Below are 6976 nucleotides of genomic sequence, written 5' to 3'. Positions count from 1 at the left end.
ACCGCCTATGCCTCATGTCTCTGCTTGACAGTTAGGCTTTTGCATTACATGCTTTGGTTCGTGACATATGCTATTTGGTTCGTGTATGCGATACCGACATTTGGAGCTTGGATTTGGATGTATTTGAGCATTCCCAGCTTACTTGATCACTGATCTTGGTTGCTATTTGGATGTCATTGAGTTGACCGAGAGCTTATTTGGGCTTATGTATTGCTTCATGGTTAATACGACCGGTGCTTCATGTATGTCATGCTCTCTCGGATGCGCTTGATGCATTGACATGGTCACTTATCACTGGTGCTTTCTCTTGGGTTGTTTGAGCTTCTGAGCTCGCTTTGTACGCCTTTTGTGCTAGTGGGAGCATTTTACATGCTTTCTTGACCTTTGACAGTTGCATGCTATTGGAGCACTTACATGTATTTGGAGCAGTTTATGTCTTGAGCAGCTACATACACATTGAGACTTTGGGATCATACTCCGATCTTTATGGATATGCATTGATGTACTCTTGGTTCACAGGATGCTTATGAGCTGAGTCTCATATTTGGATCTTTCTCTTTGAGCAGATACCTATTTGTGTCAGGTTTTGGCAGTTACAGGAACACTTTGCCTAGAGTGTCTGGGGGTGTGCCTTTCACTGGCAGATGTTATTTTGACATGCTTGGTGTTGAGCTCATGTTCTTTTCACTGTCATTGGCCTTGCTTATGTCCGTTTCATGCCGGCTTTGGACCTAGCATTGTTTGCTTGACATTGGATCCTATTTTGGGACAGTTTGCTCTCTAGACTGCATACCTGCAATTTATTACAGCAAGCAGTTATTGGTGGACTGAGGTGTACTTTTCATGCTGAAATATCCTGATTTGGTGTACCGCACCTAGTACTAAGTGGGCAGCAACTTTTGGCACACTTTGCTCACCCTTTGGACCCCGTTTTGGTCATTTTTGGGCAGTTTCTGTAGTAAAACAGCAAACAGTTTTGGACTGTTTGGGCATTTCCAGCCTGCATAATGGCGTCATCTTCGCATGATAGTGCCATCTTTAACATTACAAAGTTGGATGGTACCAACTACTCTTACTGGAAGAGTCAAATATGGCAGGTTTTGGTGCAGAAATCTCAGATTAAGCCACTTCGGTTGAGTGGGGAGCAGCCTGAAACTATGGACATTGACGACTGGCTTGAACTTGATGAGCTATGCAAGTCCACGATTGTATTGTCTCTCACTGAACAGGTACATTATAATGTATTTGAGGAAGCACAGAGTGCATGGGATCTATGGAATAAGATCAAGAATCTTTATGATAAGAAAAGTCCGGCGAGTCAGATGTACTGGTTGAAGCAGCTTATGGATCTGCGCATGAAGGATAATGCGACTATGTCTGCTCACTTGAGCCAGTTCCATGCTATACTGAAGAACCTGACTTCGCAAGATATCACCTTTGGAGAGGAAGTAACTCCTCTTTTCTTGCTTGGAACTCTGAATGAGTCATGGGATGTATTCCGCACTGCTCTTTGTGCCTCTAGTGCTACTCTAAAATTGGCAGATGTTGAGAGTGCTCTTCTTCAGGAAGAGGTGAATCGCAAAAACTTGGATGCCTCTCATGGTAGTCATGCTTTGACAGTTAGAGGCAGGAATGACAGGTATGACCGTGGTAATGGCCGAGGCCGTGACTCGTAGAAGGGTTGGTCTAAATCTCGTGGTGGCAAGTCGCGTAGTAAGTCGCGTGGACGCAATGCAAATGTCACTTGTCATCATTGTGGGAAAAAGGGCCATATTAGACCACAGTGTCATGAGTTGCGCAATGAGAAGCGCAAGGATAAGGGGAAAGATAAAGTGCAGGAGAAGTCCTCTGATCGCAGCATAGTACCTGCGAAGTCCAATGTCAAGATTGAGGAAATTAATGTCACGCAGACTGAAGAGTCCGATGGTGGTGATGAGTTTATACTTGCAGCTAGTTCTTCTGATGCTTCACACTTGACTGAGACATCTAGTATGTATGCACAGTGCTGGTTATTGGATTCAGGTGCGTCCTTCCATGTGACGCCTTACCGTGAGTGGTTTCACTCTTACCGTACTGTATTTGGATCAGTCAAACTTGGAGATGACAGGTCTCTTGATATTGTGGGCTGTGGAGATATTCAGTTGCAGTTTTCCACTGGCAGTTCCTTTTTGCTCAGGGATGTACGTCATGTACCTGTGCTTACGCGTAGTCTTATGTCTGCAGGACAGTTGGATGACGCAGGATTTCATGTCTGTTTTGGGGATTCTACCTGGAAGATTACCAAAGGCAGACTTGTGCTTGCTAGAGGCGCCAAGGCTGGCAGCCTCTATCCTCTTGTTGTATCTGGGTCTTCTGTAGACCATGTTTTGGCAGTGGGCTCTATCCCACATGTATCACTTTGGCATGCCCGTTTGGGGCATATGTCTTTGAAAGGAATGAAAATGTTATCTGGTTTGCAGTATCTTCCGCCTTTGGATTATGCATGTTTTGACTCGTGTGATCATTGTCTTTATGGTAAGCAGAATAGGTCTACGCATAAGAAATCGGGTAGGCCACGCATGAGTGAGCCCTTGGCATTGGTGCATTCCGATGTTTGTGGACCTATGCCTTGCATGTCTATGGGTGGCGCGAAGTACTTCGTTACCTTCATTGATGATTTTTCTAGGAAAGTGTGGGCTTATCCCATAAAGCAGAAGTCCGATGTCTTGGCAGTTTTTCAGAGATGGCTTGCTCTTGTTGAGAACCAGACTGGGTATAGGCTGAAATGCCTTAGGACAGATAATGGGGGAGAATATGTCTCGCATGCTTTTGAGCAGTTTTGTGATGACAGGGGTATTAAGCGTCAGTTGACTGCCCCTTACACCCCACCCCAGAATGGTTTGGCTGAGCGCATGAACAGGACTATTCAGGAGCGTGTGCGCTCTATGCTTAGCCATGCAGGCCTACCCCCGAGTTTTTGGGCTGAGGCAGTTAGTACGTCAGTGCATGTCATAAACCGATCGCCTTCCAGTGGATTGGATTTCCAGGTTGCAGAGGAAGTTTGGGCTGGTAAGCCACCCTCTTATGCGCATCTCCGTGTCTTTGGATGTGAGGCATTCTGCCATGTGCCCAAGGACAAGAGGAGTAAATTGGATCCAAAGAGCATTAAATGCATATTCCTTGGCTATGGTGAGTCAGGAGAGATGGGCTATCGCCTATGGGATCCGCAGGCGCAGAAAATAGTACGCAGCCATGATGTCGTCTTCCATGAAGACAAGATGCACAGGCAGCCTGAGAAGGTGGTTGAGATCCGCAGAGTGATCTTTCAGGAGGAGCCTAAAGCTCCAGCACAGCCAGTAGTACAGCCTGCAGCAGTTCCTCCACAGGGCCAGGATGTTGGACAGGTAGTTAGACAGGCAGCAGAGCCTGCGGTGAGACGGTCTGCTAGAGATAGACGTCCACCTGACAGATTTCAGCCCTCTATGCATTATGTTTTGGTTACAGATGCAGGAGAGCCTTTCACTTATGATGAGGCTATGCGCAGGGGTGACAGTCACTCCTGGGAGAGGGCTATGCAGTCTGAGATAGACTCCCTGCATAAGAATGAGACTTGGGATTTGGTTGCCTTGCCTAAGGGCAAGAAGGCTTTGCCATGCAAGTGGGTGTACAAGCTGAAAAGTACCCCTGGACACCCCAAGCCGGCATACAAGGCTAGATTGGTAGCAAAGGGTTTTAAGCAGGAACATGGTGTGGACTTTGATGAGGTCTTCTCTCCTGTGGTTAAGATGACCACCCTGCGCTTAGTCTTGGCTTTGGTTGCACAGCTTGACTTAGATCTATATCAGATGGATGTCAAGATGGCTTTTCTACATGGGGACTTGCATGATGAGATCTATATGGATTAGCCTAAGGGCTTTGCAGAACCTGACAGGGAGCACCTAGTGTGCAAGTTGAAGAAGAGCTTGTATGGCTTGAAGCAGGCACCTAGGGAATGGTATCATAAGTTTGATGCCTTTATGCAGTCACAGGGCTACAGCAGGAGTGCTATGGATCCGTGTCTTTACCCGAAGAAAGCCCGTGATGGCAGTTTGCTTATCTTGGTACTCTATGTTGATGATATGCTGATAGTAGGGAAAGCTCATGATGAGCTAGATGCTCTTAAATCTCAGCTGAAGAAGAGCTTTGAGATGAAGGATTTGGGACAGGCCTCACATATACTTGGGATGCGCATTAAGCGCGATAGGCATCAGGGACTTTTGTATCTCTCACAGCGGGAGTACATTCATAAAGTCCTTGAGCGCTTCCGCATGCAGGACGTAAAGCCTATTGGCTGTCCATTACCTTCTTATGTGAAGGTATCACAGGCCGATTGTCCGCAGATAGATGAGCAGAGGGCCGAGATGGCCAAGATCCCTTATGCATCAGCCGTGGGCAGTTTGATGTATGCCATGATAGCCACTCGTCCAGATATTGCACATGCAGTTGGTGTTGTGGCACGCTATATGGCTACACCTGGCAGCAGACATTGGGATGCCGTGAAAGGTATCATGAGGTACCTGAAGGGCACAGCAGATATGTGTATTTGCTATGGCAGCCAGGATACAGGGGTCGTGGGGTACACTGACTCCGATTATGCAGGACATGCAGATAGTAGGAAGTCCACTTCTGGCTATGTATTCACCTATGCTGGAGGGGCTATCTCTTGGATGTCCAGGGTTCAGAAGTGTACGGCTTTGTCTACCACTGAGGCCGAGTATGTTGCAGCCACTGAGGCTTGCAAGGAGGCCATATGGTTAGGCCGTCTAGTTGCTGACCTTGGGATTGATGCTACACCTACACTGCATTCGGATTCTATGAGTGCCATTCAGTTGGCTAAGAATCCGGTCTTCCATGCGAAGACAAAACACATTGAGGTGAGGTATCACTTCATACGTGGTGTCGTGGAGGACAGGTCTGTTGACCTTGTCAAGATCTCCACTGACGAGAATCCTGCAGATTTGCTCACGAAGAGCCTCACTACTGAGCGCTTTGCCTTCCTCAGGAGGTTGATGGGCGTTGGATGAGATGTCACCTTTCCTCATCCCTTGTACCTATGTACATTTGTACTGTCTTTTCTTTTTCTTTTCTCTCTCACTAGGGCAGATTCACCTTTAAGTGGGAGGTTGTTGGGGGTAAAGGCGCCTCCGCCGTGCCGCCCCGTGTATTACTACACTGACAGTACCCGCCACTGCACACTGCAGGTGGCGGGCGCCCGTCACGTCACTTTATTCTTTATTCTTTTAGTGATAGTTTGAATAAAGGAAGGCCCGGTCACACATTGTGACTGTTGGAGTTCCCATTTCTTGTCTCTCTCTTTCTTGCTCTTGCTCTCCCGCCATAGCTCGCGTGCAAGCTTCGATCCTTCTCACCTTTCATGCTTATCTAACCATCACAACTCTCCAAACAAGTATAGCAAACTCACAAATTTACCTTCTCATATTGTAGTCTATCTGTGGAAGGCTCGTTGATGGCTCCGCAATCCTTGCAATGCGTTGCAAGCCAGCTCTACCTTCCTTGCTTTGATTGCCATACAAGCTTTGTTTTACTTGTTAATCAACTAGTTTGGCAGAGAGTAATTGATACAATTTGCATGGGAGCAAGCTTGTCTTGTACAAAAATAATTCCAAATAGATAATACCTGTTAATCAACTACCTATTCGATGTTTTAGGTCGATAGGAAGAGCTTGCATATTTGATTGTTGAGGGTGCCATTGAGACACGGTCTATGGGCTTCATGCGAAGAACAATATGTGCAGAGGGGGGGGGGGATTTTTGGATTGAACCCTCTTAACAACTACTAGGAGAGAAGAGTTCAAGGACAAAGCGAACGATATCAATAATTCAAATACACAAATTTGTGCAAGGAGAGAGTATAAGATATATACTTGTGACCTCTTTGTGAGAGATGGAGTGAAGCCGACCTTGGCAGAAATCCAATTCTCTTTCTTCTCCTTCACTCTCCTCCATGACGATGTGTCCAATATGGTCTCTTCTCCCTCACAATCTCCTCTCCCTCTTGCATAGCATCCTAATCCACTCTTCCATGACTAGGTGGTGCCCTTACCTCATTCACTTTGTGACAGAAGGGAGTTTGGCATAGTATAGAAGCTGCCATACCGAATTTCCTTCGTCATAAATTTGTGCCCCCGCTGAGGACATTCTCATCCACAATTCTCTACCTCCTTATGCGGGACGATACAACACATAGTGGTGCATCCTCTACAACAAGTGCTCCAAGTGGCTCTTCTCCAATGCCTTCACCAACTCTATATTTGAGAGTGGTCTATGTATCAGCTTGTGGCAAGCTACTTAAAACTTGGAGCTATCAAAAGAATCAAAGAAAAACATTCAAAACAAAACATTCCAGCACGATTTCTCTTTTGTATAGAGGCTATTGATCAATAGGCAAACTGCCTTAATTAGTAAAATACTTTATACATTCTTGAGATGACTTCTTTCATAGTTGGACATTGAGGATTTGAATACCCTTAAGCACCTAAGAAAAAGTAGATATTCAGTCCAACTTATAGCAACCATTTGGAGAAGTACTTGAGGCAAGAGAAGTGTGGATTTATGGAGCAAATTTCATGGATAAATATGTTTTTCTTTGGGGTACTTCTGCTTGAGAATATGACATGTAAGATAGCACAAGATTGCAAGGTAGAATGTCATCATGCTAGTAAAGATGGCATGAGTTGGTGATAGTGCTTCTATGAATACTTTTTGACTTCGGAGTAGTTTGCAAGTTAATAGAGATTCAACTAAGATATTTTGAACAACTCATACTCTCCACGGAAGCTCTACTCTTGAGGATTCTAGTAAACCAAAATGATTTGCCTTGTAGCAAGGTGAGGGCTTGACATTGTCTTGCAGCAATAGGTAGGCTATTGTATGTAGGTGCAAAATGGGATTCACTCAATTCAACTTTCTGATGCTTCATTAGCTTTTCAAATGGAAA

Source organism: Lygodium microphyllum, unplaced genomic scaffold (assembly GCF_053477565.2).
Source record: "Lygodium microphyllum isolate KBCC unplaced genomic scaffold, Lygodium_microphyllum_v1.1.10 scaffold_34, whole genome shotgun sequence".
Lineage (NCBI taxonomy): Eukaryota > Viridiplantae > Streptophyta > Polypodiopsida > Schizaeales > Lygodiaceae > Lygodium > Lygodium microphyllum.
This window is presented reverse-complemented; position numbering follows the sequence as displayed.